General features: G+C 41.4%; 1 long non-coding RNA gene across 1 annotated transcript in view; it reads left to right on the top strand.

Moving 5' to 3' along the window:
• Nucleotides 1-690: 690 nt before the first annotated feature.
• LOC120990159 overlaps nt 691-16,038 on the top strand; it is a 39,927-nt gene continuing 24,579 nt past the window's right edge. The window contains exon 1 of the long non-coding RNA XR_005776377.1: nt 691-1,285. This is a non-coding gene — a long non-coding RNA (uncharacterized LOC120990159). The remainder of the gene's footprint in view (nt 1,286-16,038) is intronic.

Below are 16,038 nucleotides of genomic sequence, written 5' to 3'. Positions count from 1 at the left end.
TAAGCTCCATTCAAGTGAACAGAGATTAGCCCCGCCCACGCTAGTTGATACTAGTCGTGACGTCAGTGGGACGGCGGTAAACAGTGAGAAGGCTTCTGTCGGACCCCCGCCGATGAGAAGCTGATGATCTATCCAGAGGATAGATCATCAGTTAAAACAAAGTGCAGAACCCCTTTAATTTCTCAGCCGTGCTCCTATATGGTTATATTTTAACTTGTCACCTATATAGCACTGTCAGCAGTTCTGTGTGGTCTAAACTGCTAACAGATTTTATTTACAATGTAAACTTTTCAGAAAATATTTCAATACATATTTACTTGATTTACAAACAGATCATTGTGTGACTTTTATATCGCTATACTTCAGGCTGTCTGCACAATGACAAAATGAAACTCAATGAAAGTATGTGCTTCCCAGGTCATTGATTACAATCATTTCAGTGCCAGATAAATTAGTTACCAAAAAAGCACCCTGAAATCCACACGTAAATAAGTATCTGCTGAGTGCTGGGGAAGCACATGCTGGAATGATACAATTAACAAGATAACAGAGATGGATAAAGCACGGTGTAATTGAAAGAAATTAGCATTCAGGGCTGGTGACCTGCACATGGTCGGCCATGCTTGCTGTGTAAGCTCGTCTGTTGGCTGTTTCTATAGTTACAAAAAGCCAGTGCAGCCCAATGAGCTATCTGCAGCGCTGCTGAAAGGACCAGCCATTTTCCTCCCAGGCAGCAGTGTGCTGTGTTATGCCCTGCTATATCCTTTATTTACAGGGCATAAATCACATCTACTGAGGGCTTCAGGAGGACAGCAGGGCTTGCTGATCATCACTGCGGCTGAGAATGCCTCCAAGTCCCTGCTTTGATGAGCTGCTGACTGCTTGTACTAGGAGCTGATTGCAGAAGATGGAATGCAGGCTGATAATGCTGCATATCCTTTATCAGGCAGTGGAGTAGGGGTTTTTTGTCTTGTAAAGGCAAGGTTTCCCTGCAACGTTATCTGAAGGGCTCAGTATTAGCTGCTCACAGGGGAAGCTTAGTGACCCGAACAAAGGGTGTTGCCCTTTTTGTAATCTGTGCTTTTTTTTTTTTTTTTTCTTAATACAAGAAGACAGCAGTAGAGAAGAAGCAGGTGTATCACTCATCTAGGCTCTGAGCTCCAATACACAGCCCCTGCACCGGCTCTGGTATTACCTTACCCTTCCTGGACAGGTCCTTCCTGAACACTTTCACTGGGGGATCAAGGTACACATCGCTGCGATCTCCAACTACCTGCATAACAAGGTAAGAATCCATCCCGCTCATGGAAAGCACAATATCATAAATGTGCATGTGCTTGCATCATATTCAATTTGCTCCAAGGTAAACGTTCCACTCTGATTTAGTTTATTATATTCTTTGATGTTTTCGACCTGCTAAACAAACGTATATACATTTGTATTGTTTGCCTGCATTAATTTCACATTGATATCTATGCTGCTGAACGAATGTATTTGCATTTGTATTGTTTGCGTGCATTAATATCCCATTGATACCTAAAATGCTGTATAAACGGCATAGAAATTGTATGATGCATAATAAGAAATCATGGCTTTCAGAAGATGTGATGTATAAAAAGACTGCACTGATGTCAAAGCACTTGGCCTACAAGAACGTTCTCCTGCCTCACCATTGTTATGTTATCTAGGTCAGGCTAGCAGGTGGCATGTCTTTATGTTTGACAGGGCATTGCCATACCCTGACTAGTAAAAGTTTAGTCAATTATTTTCTAATTCTGCAGGGGAAGGTTGCTTTTCATGCAATCTACAATGCCGTGGATCAGTAAGGGTTAATGCCGTCCAGCATCCACCCCACCACTCAGCTTTGCACACCCACTGGGTTTCATAGCATGGAGTCACAGGGAAGAATAGACAGCCGGCTGGGAGTGGAGCACATACATATTTTGCACGCCGTCTCACTTTCCCCATAGAAAACAGGATCTATCACACAATGAATGGAGTTTGCTACTTGTCAGATATTCATAACCGCAGCACAGACCAACACCCACCAATAATTCTTCCTCAACCATCAATGGTCTCTTGGGGACAGCAGAGCTGTCAATATTGGTAAAGGTCAATACAGGCAGGAGAAGCAGCCATGGGTTCATGTTTAAATCATATAAAAGGGAAGGGATGCAGGTCCACACACTCAGGAAGAAGGGGAATGTGCTGCATTCGCTCAACTAGTTGCGATTACAATGTCCTTCCTAACAGAAGGCATCTTCTTTGTTCCGTCACTATGCCTACAAACATTAGAATGTCCATAGCGTTGTCCAGGTGTTCTGTTTGATACAATGTATCTGGACTAACAATGCGGCTCAAGTTCTAATCACAATAGGCGTATGGATGTCACTGTCATATCCTTTAGATAAACTTTATTGACATGAATCCCTGTGCACATGTGTACAACCCAGTATTGTAGCGGTGGAAGCATGCAGATTTAGTACCGTTAGGCTTTACCGCCACCGTTTCTTTAGAATTGAAATTTTTCTGTTTCCTTTTGAATGCTTATTTAGGTCTTTTAATGACCAGGGGGTCTCCTCATCTCTGCTATGCATTGTGATGCTATTGATTTTCTCACCCCTCCCCCAACCTGTAATGCTGCATGCTATTTTTCCTACTGTGCAATAGATTTCCTTTTGCCTTACAATGAACGTGTGATTGGAATGGCCTGCACTATGTGCCTAATAGAAATACATACAGGTAGCCAAGTTATTAGACCTGTAATCCCATACCCATGTACATAAAGTGTAAAACAAAGGGAGTGTAAAAGTCTGATGACGCTGGGCGTGTAAGAGAAATATGCTTTTTAATGCCACCTTCTGAGGGAAGATAAATGAAGGTGACAGACACAAGGCCCACCCAGAAACATACCACTATGGCTGCACTCTGCCTTCTTAACCTGTTTACAAGGACTGCACCAAAACACTTAGCTTTTCATGATGGCAGCTATATAACACATTATTAAAACTTTGAATTTATGGCTCCAATGCTTTTGTTAAACTCTGTGCCTCATCATCACCTCTAGTGTTGAGTAAAGCATTCAAAGCGGAATTTAGTCTGAAGTTTAGGAAAACTTTAATTCGCAATGAATCCAAATTTCCTCACGCTTCATGGTAACGAATCAGGTTTTCCGAAAATGGTGGTTGCACGTGTTACAAAGCAAAACTAAGCTTGAGAACGCGAGATCACCCATAATGCTGTGCAGCCAGCCAATCCGCAGATATCCATCCACTGTGATGTCACAGCCCTATAAAACTCTCGTCCCGCGTGGTATCCAACATTGTCCTGTGAGCTGAGCATAGGGAGAAACGTGGCAAGTGCTCATGCGTTAGGGACAGTGTTGCTGAAAACAAATTATAGAAGAATTCAATACCAATAAGATAGAAGCCTTTATTATTCCAGTGCTCAGCGTGCCAACCCATACCATCCAGTCTGCACCCCTTAGGAAGGGGGGGGGGGCAGGTTTTAATGATGACCATCCACATCTTTTTCTAGGCTTTACTTCCTAGAAAAGTCATCAAGATGTAGAGAGAGAAGGAGCTGGATGTTCGTGGTGACATTCTCATCGATATTAGACGATGTGGAAAAGAAGGAAGAGTAGATGGAAGAAGGGCTCCTAACTGTAGGGCAGGAGAGCTCTCAGGTTGGAGAAGTAGGTATGTGCCCCACCTAACCAGCCAAACCCCCCCCCCCCCCCACCAGCAACAGTCCCTGTTTAAAGGTAAATTAAAGGTGCAGCACGGCCATTAACAATGAAGACCGACTATACAGTGCATTTTTTAAATGAAAGGCAGCTGTGGGCTAATTGGCCATGCGGTTCTTCACCACAGCAAGGCCGCAACCTTCCATAGCACGGCCACTCCGTGTGGCCATATCCTAAGGCCTAATGCACACGGCCATTGCCCGGCCATGCCCGTATTGTGGCCCGCAAACAGAGGGTCCGCAATATACGGGCCCCGGCTGTTTGTGCACCGCATCACGGATGCGGACCCATTTACTTGAAAGGAACAGAGGCACGGAACCCCACGGAAGCTAGTGCTTCCGTGGAATTTTTCTCCATGCCTCCGCACCACAAAAAATAGAACATGTTCTATTTTTTTGTGGTGCAGACGAATCCCGGACCCATTCAAGCTGAATGGTTCTGGATCTGTCTGCGGCAGCCGCACAAATTGTGCCGGTGCATTGGGAACCGCAAATTGTGGTCCCCAATGCATGTAGCGGCCAGCCAATGGCAGTGTACATGAGGCTTGAGGCAGAGTGGCCTGGGTATACCTGATTCTTAGCGATTCGTGACAAATTAATTCATAACAAATCAAATTTCTTGGGGAACTTCGGCAAAGGTGCCGAATCGAATTTTCTAAAACTTGCACTTCTCTAATCACTACCACCATCCTTTTTAAAACTAGAGTATAGATATTTGTTGGCAGTAAATCCACTTAAACAACCGCTTACTTATACCCTTACTATGAAGGAACAAATCCCCACCTACTCTCCCAGCCTGGGTGGACAAGGTTGACCAGCTCTTCCGATTTGAAGAACTGGCTCACTGGGAATCCAACACCTACTCAAAATTTCTGAAGGTTTGGAATCCGTGGAAGGTGTACAGGAGCTCTAGGTCATAATTTCCTCACCTCTAAAAGTTATCCAGATCTCGGGTGGCAGACGGGACGGAAGCGACTTAATCTGCTTGCTCCTACTACTTATTATTTACTACTTACCCAGCTTGCAAAATTGCTGGACTTCTTTTGCGGTTACCATGTATAAACCTTTATCCCTAAATAGAGAGCAGTGCAAGATCTTCCATCTTCTTATCCCGCTCTTCTCTTTTCTTATCTTTCTCTCACCCCCTCTCCTATTTTCCAACCTGCTTTGCTTCTCTCAGTGACCCTCTTATTTTGTCTACTGCTTCTCAGGATGTGAGATACTCCTGTAGCTGCTCTGAGAGGAAGCGTTCTCGATGGTGTGCGGCCAAAAAAAAGCTATTATTTTATGGGCTGCAAGCATTTGCTTGTTTGCTGGCTGATCGATGCCACATTTACACAGGCAAATTATTGGAAATTATCTTTTATTTCCAAAAACTGACCTACTCATTGTCTAAGTAAATAGGCCTTAAGCCATGGACTGCTAGAAATGTGACCATTATAAAATGAGTTGGAGGGACAATGTGTAGAATGGCAAATCCTAGAACTCCTATACTTTGGGATTGGCTGGGTGAGCATGCCTCACCACAGTGTGATTCAATTGCTTTTTTTTGTCTAAACATATCTGTGATTGATAAAGGGGTTATAACATGACTACCCCTTTTCACTCCATTTGACCTGTTATATTGGTCATAAAAATAAGTTAGGTGGGAGTCCAACGTCTTTTTGCCAGGAACGAGAGTTTCTAAATTTCTGTTTCCTGCCGAAGTGCAGGACAAGAATGCAGTCACTCGCTGTAGAGATGAATGGGAGTGTTAGGAACAGCCTAATGCGCTCACACATCATACTGTATAAGGGAAAAAAAGCGTTAACATGGAATAACCTCTTTAATCGGTTCATATCCGGACCGTAACATAGCTGTCCATCTCCTAGATCCTCTATAAACCTGTACCCTCAGAATGGTTGAGCATGCAGGTTTACTCCTGGGGAGAAAAAAAGGATCAAGGATGTTTATATAAAATATCTACAATCTTGTTTCCCCCATTATCTGGGATAAGGTGTAGTCTGGATGCCCCATACATATAAACTTGTTTACTGACATACAGTGGGGGAAATAATTATTTGACCCCTCACTGATTTTGTAAGTTTGTCCAATGACAAAGAAATGAAAAGTCTCAGAACAGTATCATTTCAATGGTAGGTTTATTGTAACAGTGGCAGATAGCACATCAAAAGGAAAATCGAAAAAATAACTTTAAATAAAAGATAGCAACTGATTTGCATTTCATTGAGTGAAATAAGTATTTGAACCCTCTAACAAAAAAAGACTTAATACTTGGTGGAAAAACCCTTGTTTGCAAGCACAGAGGTCAAACGTTTCTTGTAATTAAAGACCAAGTTTGCGCACATTTTAGGAGGAATGTTGGTCCACTCCTCTTTGCAGATCATCTCTAAATCCCTAAGGTTTCGAGGCTGTCTCTGTGCAACTCTGAGCTTGAGCTCCCTCCATAGGTTTTCGATTGGATTAAGGTCCGGAGACTGACTAGGCCACTCCATGACCTTAATGTGCTTCTTCTTGAGCCACTCCTTTGTTGCCTTTGCTGTATGTTTTGGGTCATTGTCGTGCTGGAACACCCATCCACGACCCATTTTCAGTTTCCTGGCAGAGGGAAGGAGGTTGTCGCTCAGGATTTCACGATACATGGCTCCGTCCATTTTCCCGTTTATGCGAATAAGTTGTCCTGTGCCCTTAGCAGAAAAACACCCCCAAAGCAAAATGTTTCCACCCCCATGCTTGACGGTGGGGACGGTGTTTTGGGGGTCATAGGCAGCATTTTTCTTCCTCCAAACACAGCGAGTTGAGTTAATGCCAAAGAGCTCTATTTTGGTCTCATCAGACCACAGCACCTTCTCCCAGTCACTCTCTGAATCATTCAGGTGTTCATTGGCAAACTTCAGACGGGCCTGCACATGTGCCTTCCTGAGCAGGGGGACCTTGCGAGCCCTGCAGGATTTTAATCCATTGCGGTGTAATGTGTTTCCAATGGTTTTCTTGGTGACTGTGGTCCCTGCTAATTTGAGGTCATTAACTAACTCCTCCCGTGTAGTTCTAGGATGCTTTTTCACCTTTCTCAGAACCATTGACACCCCACGAGGTGAGATCTTGCGTGGAGCCCCAGAGCGAGGTCGATTGATGGTCATTTTGTGCTCCTTCCATTTTCGAACAATCGCACCAACAGTTGTCACCTTCTCTCCCAGCTTCTTGCTAATGGTTTTGTAGCCCATTCCAGCCTTGTGCAGGTCTACAATTTTGTCTCTGACATCCTTGGACAGCTCTTTGGTCTTTCCCATGTTGGAGAGTTTGGAGTCTGCTTGATTGATTGATTCTGTGGACAGGTGTCTTTTATACAGGTGACTAGTTAAGACAGGTGTCCTTAATGAGGGTGACTAATTGAGTAGAAGTGTCTAACCACTCTGTGGGAGCCAGAACTCTTAATGGTTGGTAGGGGTTCAAATACTTATTTCACTCAATGAAATGCAAATCAGTTGCTATCTTTTATTTAAAGTTATTTTTTCGATTTTCCTTTTGATGTGCTATCTGCCACTGTTACAATAAACCTACCATTGAAATGATACTGTTCTGAGACTTTTCATTTCTTTGTCATTGGACAAACTTACAAAATCAGTGAGGGGTCAAATAATTATTTCCCCCACTGTATATCTTTGACAGATTCCCATGAGAAGGCCAGTGTCATATATATTGTATCTGTGGCTGTCAGATTTAATGTACCCCAATTCTACCCAACCATGAGTCAATAAATGGGCAAAGCTCTACCTACCAGGTTTCTAAGCATATAGTTATGTTTCACATGCCAATATATTCTGCAACCTGGATCAAAAAGACATAATAAAAAATATAACATTTTGCTATTACAATGAAACAAGGCCTTTAAAGACTATCCTCATGGACACCACCTACTTCCCATGCCCGTTAGAAGAAAAAGATGTAGACAGCACGAACAAAGAAGCGGTGAAAAAGGTGTTCTTATTAATCCATATTATGGCAGTCCAAATGCATGTGACATTTCGGCTAATCCTTAGCCTTCCTCAAGCATTTTTGCCTTACGGAGGGGTGCTGTATGCATTTCTTTTTTCTTCCATGCTATTAGCTGCAGTGAAGATAATGGAGATGTGTATAAATGTGACTTAGAACATACAGATTGCAGTGTTCATTACATACATCTTACTTTGATGGAAATCACTGTACTTTTTAGAATGTAGGAAAATTTATAGTAAATTTCTGATTTTACATTAAAGGCATTATTGCATTGTACCCATTTTGAGCTAAAAATAATTATTTCAATTGGACTTTATTTAAAAAAATGATGAGCCATTTTCCCTACACAGCTTTGAGTTTATCTACTAGCAGGATTTGTATTTTCTCTCGGCTTGTCAGGCAGGGAGCTGATTGGCTCCTTATCTCTGACCTTATTAACACTCATTAAGGCTAAATTCTTATTCTACTGATGAGAATGTTGCTTAAATAAGTGTTTATGACCTTTTAGTAATTTAGAGATAAGGTTTATTAGATAACTGGCATAAAGTGAAAGTACCAGTCACACAGCTAGAAAAACAATAAACCCTTTGTGACAGAACGGCTTAATATTTTTAATAAAGACCAATTGAAAAAATTATTTTCAACCCAAAATGAGGAAAATGCAATCATAAAAAAAAATTGTCCCGAAGGTGTACATAATCTTTAACCATCTCCCGTCTCGCTAACGCCGATCGGCGTCAATGCGGCGGCTCTGCCAGTTCACACTAACGGCGATCAGCGTCATCTCGCGAGATTTCCTGTGAACGCGCGCACACAGGAGCGTGCGTTCACAGGAACCGGAGGTAAACAAGCTGATCTACAGCCTGCCAGCGGCGATCATTCGCTGGCAGCCTGTAGATGCGATTTTTTTTAACCCCTAAAAGGTATATTAGATGCTGTTTTGATAACAGTGTCTATAATACCTGCTACCTGGTCCTCTGGTGGTCCCTTTTGCTTGGATCGACCACCAGAGGACACAGGCAGCTCTGTAAAGTAGCACCAAACACCACTACACTACACCTCCAGTCACTTATTAACCCCTTATTAACCCCTGATCACCCCATATAGACTCCCTGATCACCCCCCTGTCACTGATCACCCCCCTGTCATTGATCACCCCCCTGTAAGGCTCCATTCAGACGTCCGTATGTGTTTTGCGGATCCGCAGATCCACGGATCTGCAAAACACATACGGACGTCTGAATGGAGCCTTACAGGGGGGTGATCAATGACAGGGGGGTGATCAGGGAGTCTATATGGGGTGATCACCCCCTGTCATTGATTACCCCCCTGTAAGGCTCCATTCAGACGTCCGTATGTGTTTTGCGGATCCATGGATCCGCGGATCTGCAAAACACATACGGACGTGTGAATGGAGCCTTACAGGGGGGTTATCACCCCATATAGACTCCCTGATCACCCCCCTGTCATTGATCACCCCCCTGTAAGGCTCCATTCAGATGTCCGTATGTGTTTTGCGGATCCACGGATCCGCGGATCCACAAAACACATACGGACGTCTGAATGGAGCCTTACAGGGGGGTGATCAATGACAGGGGGGTGATCAGGGAGTCTATATGGGGTGATCATCCCCTGTCATTGATCACCCCCCTGTAAGGCTCCTTACAGACGTCCGTATGTGTTTTGCGGATCCATGGATCCGCGGATCTGCAAAACACATACGGACGTGTGAATGGAGCCTTACAGGGGGGTGATCACCCCATATAGACTCCCTGATCACCCCCCTGTCAATGATCCGCAAAACACAGACACCACGGATCCGCAAAACACAGACACCGGCAATGTGCTTTCCGCATTTTGCGGATCCGCATATTGCCAGAACTATATAGAAAATGCCTTTTCTTGTCCGCAATTGCGGACAAGAATAGGACATGTTCTATAGGCTCTACAAAAAAATGCAGTGTTCGCCCGATCAGGCCTGATCTTGTGCGCACACTTGCGTTCAGTCCGCCCCACCGCAGTGACAGAATATATATTTTTTCTGATCACTGCAAAAACACCGTAAAATCGCTGCGGCGCTATAAAGATCACTTTTGAGGGGCATGGTGAGTTCATAGAAGATTTTTTTTTTTTTGCCACAAGCGAGCAATTGATTTTTTAGCGGAAATTGATTTTTTATTTTTTTTTATTACAAAGTCTCATATTCCACTCATTTGTGACAAAAAATTAAATTTCACATGAACTCACCATACCCCTCACGGAATCCAAATGCGTAAACATTTTTAGACATTTATATTCCAGACTTCTTCTCACGCTTTAGGGCCCCTAAAATGCCAGGGCAGTATAAATACCCCACAAGTAACCCCATTTTGGAAAGAAGACACCCCAAGGTATTCCGTGAGGGGCATGGCGAGTTCATGTAAAATTTTATTTTTTGTCACAAGTTAGTGAAATATGAGACTTTGTAAGAAAAAAAATTAAATTATAAAAAATAATCATTTTCCGCTAACTTGTGCCAAAAAACAAAATATTCTAGGAACTCGCCATGCCCCTCACGGAATACCTTGGGGTGCCTTCTTTCCAAAATGGGGTCACATGTGGGGTATTTATACTGCCCTGGCATTTTAGGGGACCTAAAGCGTGAGAAGAAGTCTGGAATCCAAATGTCTAAAAATGCCCTCCTAAAAGGTACTCCTTGGAATTTGGGCCCCTTTACGCACCTAGGCTGCAAAAAAGTGTCACACGTGGTATCGCCGTACTCAGGAGAAGTAGGGCAATGTGTTTTGGGGTGTCTTTTTACATATACCCATGCTGGGTGAGAGAAATATCTCTCTAAAATGACAACTTTGTATAAAAAAAAAAGGGAAAAGTTGACTTTTAGAGAGATATTTCACCCAGCATGGATATATGTAAAAATACACCCCAAAAAACATTGCCCTACTTCTCCTGAGTACGGGGCATTTTTTACGCATTTGAATTCCAAACTACTTCTCATGCTTTAGGGCCCCTAAAATGCCAGGGCAGTATATTTATTGTTTGACACAAGTTAGTGGAATATGAGACTTTGTAAGAAAAAAAAATAAAAATACATCATTTTCCGCTAACTTGTGCCAAAAAAATGTAAATTCTAGGAACTCGCCATGCCCCTCACGGAATACCTTGGGGTGTCTTCTTTCCAAAATGGGGTCAGTTGTGGGGTATTTATACTATCCTGGCATTCTAGCACCTCAAGAAACATGAAAGTCAGAGCTGCTTCAAAATGCGGAAATTCACATTTTTGTACCATAGATTGTAAATGCTATATCTTTTGCGCAAACCAATAAATATACACTGATTGCATTTTTTTTTATCAAAGACATGTTTAGCAATAAATTTAGAGAAAAAATTATATAGAAATGTAGTTTTATTTGGAAATTTTTACAACCGAAAGTGAAAAATGTCATTTTTTTGCAAAAATTTCGGTCAATTTCGATTAATAACAAAAAAAGTAAAAATGTCAGCAGCAATGAAATACCACCAAATGAAAGCTCTATTAGTGAGAAGAAAAGGAGGTAAAATTCATTTGGGTGCCAAGTTGCATGACCGAGCAATAAACCGTTAAAGTTGTGGAGTGCCGATTTGTAAAAAAGGGCCTGGTCACTAGGGGGGTATAAACCTGTGGTCCTTAAGTGGTTAAAGGCATTTTCCAACACTTTTACAGTGATGACCTTTGGATAGGTCATCAGTATTTCATTGGTGGGGGTCCAACACCCAGGAGCCCCGCTGATCATCTGTTTGATAATGCACCGACCCTTGCTGTAGCGCCATGACCTTCTTGCTGCTTAACATAGGCCATGTGATGTCACGTTTATCGGTCACATGGCCTAGGTGCAGCTCAGGCCCATTCAAGTGAACGTACAATGTATGGCACAGTGCTTGGTGAGCTGCAAGAAGGCCGTGGCGCTACTGAAAGCACCAGCGCCTTTTCGAACAGCTGACCGACGGGGTTCCAGGTGTCGGACCTCCACTGATCAGATATTGATGACCTATCCAGTGGATAGGTCATGAGTATAAAAGACTCGGAAACCCCCTTTAAATGAACTTTAATAAACTTAATTGCCTCTTCTCTATTTTAGAACAAGTGCCTAGAAAATTGCAATTGTATCCACTATTAATTCTAACATTTACTCGCAAGCAATCCCATTACATTGTAATGGTCAGTAATATAGGAGTCATTTTTGCTGTGATTAGAGCAGTGAACGAGTTGATCATCTCGTACAATACGTAAGCAAAGAAGCTACAGTACACAGTCATACCTAAATGATTGTGATACCTTGCATGACTATTTCATCTGCCAGAAGAGTAACATATTATGGGAAGGGGGTGACTGCACTGAAATGCTGATATGCATGCTTGATGAATAAATTTCTGGGTTTGTATTAATACAATTACGGTATTTAAAAGAGCAGATAAAATGCTTTGCAATATATACCATGAAGTATGTTTTCATCAAACACAACCACGAGCAACTTCTGTATATATAGATCTCTGTCTGGCACAGTTGGCAACCATCTGCAAATTCCTAGCCAGTCCTTAAAAATATGGCTCCGTGTCTGCACTTGTACAGATTATTGTGATTGCAGTTATCATTATTTTGCAGGTCAGAGTAAATATAGTTCATGTGTCCATATAGACCATAACGTTATTTATAATCCATAACGCGATTCTTCGATAACCCGAAACCGAACTTTAGACGCCGAACTTAAAACACAAGTTCTCTCAACACTATCCAGAACTCATCTGTGGTCATGCTCGTACTGTGAACATAGCAGTATGCTCAATATAGCTGCAAACCCAAAGTGGGTTGGCCATGTTCCTAAAAATTAATCTAGATGATCCAAAAATAACAATTATTGTAACATACATGTATAAATTGCAAGCATAAAAGTGTAGGTGTGGACATGTCACGTAGTTACATGACCACTTTGTAGTTTCTAACACTTGAATGACAGATACACTTTCATTCATGCACTGTATGTATCTGCATTATTCACCATATAGTCAATACTATCATACACAGGGATTGCCAAGGCATCTCCTGGTTTGCATTAAAGGGATTTTGCAGGAGTAGAATATTAATTACGTATCCTCAGGATAGGTCATCAATATCCGATCACTGAGAGTCCTGGCATTGCCACTGATCAGCTGTTTGATAAGGCCGTAATACTGCAGCCTCCTCACAGTTTATCACTTTACATTGTACAGCGTCTGTGTTTGGTATTGCAGCCCAGGTCCATTCAGAAAATGACCTATTGCTTAGATCACATTTTTATGTTTAACATATTTTTTTTAAGAATGTTTGATGATGTTATTTTTAAACAAAAAGCATAAAATTCTGCAGTTTTCGGACTCGTCACTTCTTGGTCTGCACATCTCCTTATCTGTCATTCTAATCCTGCCTGAAATGATAAGAAGATATCACCTCTGTGTATAGATAAGACAGGATCTACCAGTCACAATAGGCGATTGTCAGAGTTTATCTCTTCTTTCCTTTTACAATGACCTCTGCACAGGACACAGTACATGCTTAGAAAACTCTCCCATAGAAGACAATGAGGTCCGCTCCTGACCATTATGTCTATGGACCATGGGGCTGCCGTAAAGAAATTTTCACACCGCTTTCTAAATGCTGTTAAGAACAGCTCAGGCAAGATGGTCGCCCCATAATCATGTTCAGGAAACAGAAAAAATAAATCTGCAAAAAGGATATGTGTTGCTATCTGGTTTTAAAGGGGTTCAGAGCGGAACCTGGACATATCCCCTTCTTCACCCAGGCAGCCCCTCTGAGATGAGCATCAGAGCATTTCATGCTCTGATGCTCCCCCTTGGGCAAGGGCAGGGGCTTTTTCATTAGATCCGTATAGCAGTGTTCCCAGTGATGTCACCGGACACTAATGGGCAGGCTTTAGTACAGCACACCCTCCATAACTTTCGGGGCTCCATTATCAGTGTAGGTGCAGGTCACAGAGGTGGAACACGTACCTAACAGACAATGGGGACACCATCTCCTGAGATGAGAAAATCCCTTTAAGCAATGTACATCAATCATTAATTGTTGTCACTAAAATATTGGCAGGGGACATATACTTCATTTGTCTCAAGTGAAATTTATGTCCCAGGAGGACATGACCTTCACTCGGTCAAAAAAACAGCCAAGCAACAAGGGAAGTTTTATGAAATTAAAGAAAGCACTCTCACAAACATATTTTATTCTCTGACTTGTTACAAAGTTACATGATGTAAACAGCTGAGGATCAGAAGGGAGGTTGTAACTCACAAATACAGTCACTGGTAAGAATATTACCTTCACTACAGTTTACATCATGCACCTTTGTAACAGGTTAGAGAATGAAAATTTTCATGGGAGTGCCACTTTAACAGAAAAAAACGTCTTTGTTCCCTATAGCAACCAATAGTAACCAATCGCAGCACAGCTTTCTTTTCTCAGTGCTCTTGAAAAATAAAAATTGTGCAGTGATTGGTTGCTATGGCCAACTAACACTGTTTTTTCATTTAGACTGTTTGATAAATCTGCCCCATTGTATAGTGACAATACCTGACTAAAGTGATTTCCATTTCCATCGGGGTTTATCAGTTTTCTGGGTTAATTTTCTGCATTTTTCTCAAGATTTTTTTCTTTTATTTCTTATGATCAATTATTAAACATTGATGCATTTCTATCTTATCCTGTGTTCTAAGTAAAAATGAAACAAAAGAAATGGAAATTAAACGTTTCCAGTAACTTTAATGCAGCAGTGTCATTTATTGTGAACTATGCATAAATTAAGACTGACCTGGCTGCCCGCCACACTCTGCCATGGTTTTGAATGATTCAGGAGGTGAAGACAAGATCAAATAATGAGAAAGTCTGTCTAACAATCAGCTTGTGTAGATCATATTATAGTATTTGGATACTACAAAATGGGAGGAAGTTTCTGTACACTACATTATCTGAATATATGGTGCACATACATTGCTCACATACTATTATAATTCTTTCTATTATAATTCTGCTGCATGGAATGGCTATGGAAGTGTAATACCAAGTGATCAAAAAGTCATATGCCCCCCAAAATAGTTCCAATCAAACCGTCATCTCATTCCGCAAAAAATTAGACTCTACCTAAGACAGTCGCCCAAAAAAAAAAAAAAAAACTATGGCTTTCAGAATATGGAGACACTAAAACATGATTTTTTTGCTTAAAAAATGCTGTTATTGTGCAAAACTTAAATAAATAAAAAAGTATACATGTTAGGTATTGCCGTGTCCATAAGAACCTGCTGTATAAAAATATCACATGACTTAACCACTCAGGTGGACACTGTAAAAAATGTTTTTAAAAAGTGTGTCACAAAAGCCATTTTTTGTCACCTTACATCACAAAAAGTGTAATACCAAGCGATCAAAAAGTCATATGCACCCTAAAATAGTACCAATCAAACCGTCATCTCATACTGAAAAAAATGAGCCCCTAAATAAGACAATCGCCCAAATTGTTTTTAAAAATATGGCTTTTAGAATATGGAGACACAAAAAAAATGCTTTATTATGTAAAACTGAAACAAACAACCAATATTCAGTATTGTTGCGTCCGTAACTACCTGCTCTATAAAAATACCACATGATCTAACCTGTTAGATGAACACTGTAAATAACAAAAAATAAAAACTGTGCCAAAATAGCTATTTTTTGTTACCTTGCCTCACAAAAAGTGTAATAAAGTGCAACCAAAAATAATATGTACCCTAAAATAGTACAGACAAAACTGCCACCTTATCCCATAGTTTCCAAACTGGGGTCTTTTTTTGGAGTTTCTACTCTAGGGGTTCATCAGGGAGTCTTCAAATGTGACACAGCAGCTTAAAATTATTCCAGTGAAATCTGCCTTCCAAAAAGCATATGGTGTTCTTTTCCTTCTGCGCCTTGCCGTGTGGCTGCACAGCAGTTTACGACCACATATGGGTGTTTCTGTAAACTACAGAATCGGGGTTATAAATATTGAGTTGTATTTGGCTGTTAACCCTTGCTTTGTTACTGGAAAAAAGGGATTAAAATCGAAAATCTGCCCAAAAAGTGAAATTCTGAAATTTCATCTCCATTTTCCATTAATTCTTGTGGATCACCTAAAGGGTTAACAAAGTGTGTAAAATCAGTTTTGAATACCTTGAGATGTGTAGTTTCTAAAATGGGGTCTTTTTTTGGAGTTTCTACTCTAGGGGTGCATCAGGGGGTCTTCAAATGTGACATGGCAGCTTAAA

This window comes from Bufo bufo, chromosome 2 (assembly GCF_905171765.1).
Source record: "Bufo bufo chromosome 2, aBufBuf1.1, whole genome shotgun sequence".
In the NCBI taxonomy this organism is placed as follows: Eukaryota; Metazoa; Chordata; class Amphibia; order Anura; family Bufonidae; genus Bufo; species Bufo bufo.
The sequence above is the reverse complement of the archived record's forward strand: the minus strand, read 5'-3'. Positions and strand labels throughout refer to the sequence as shown.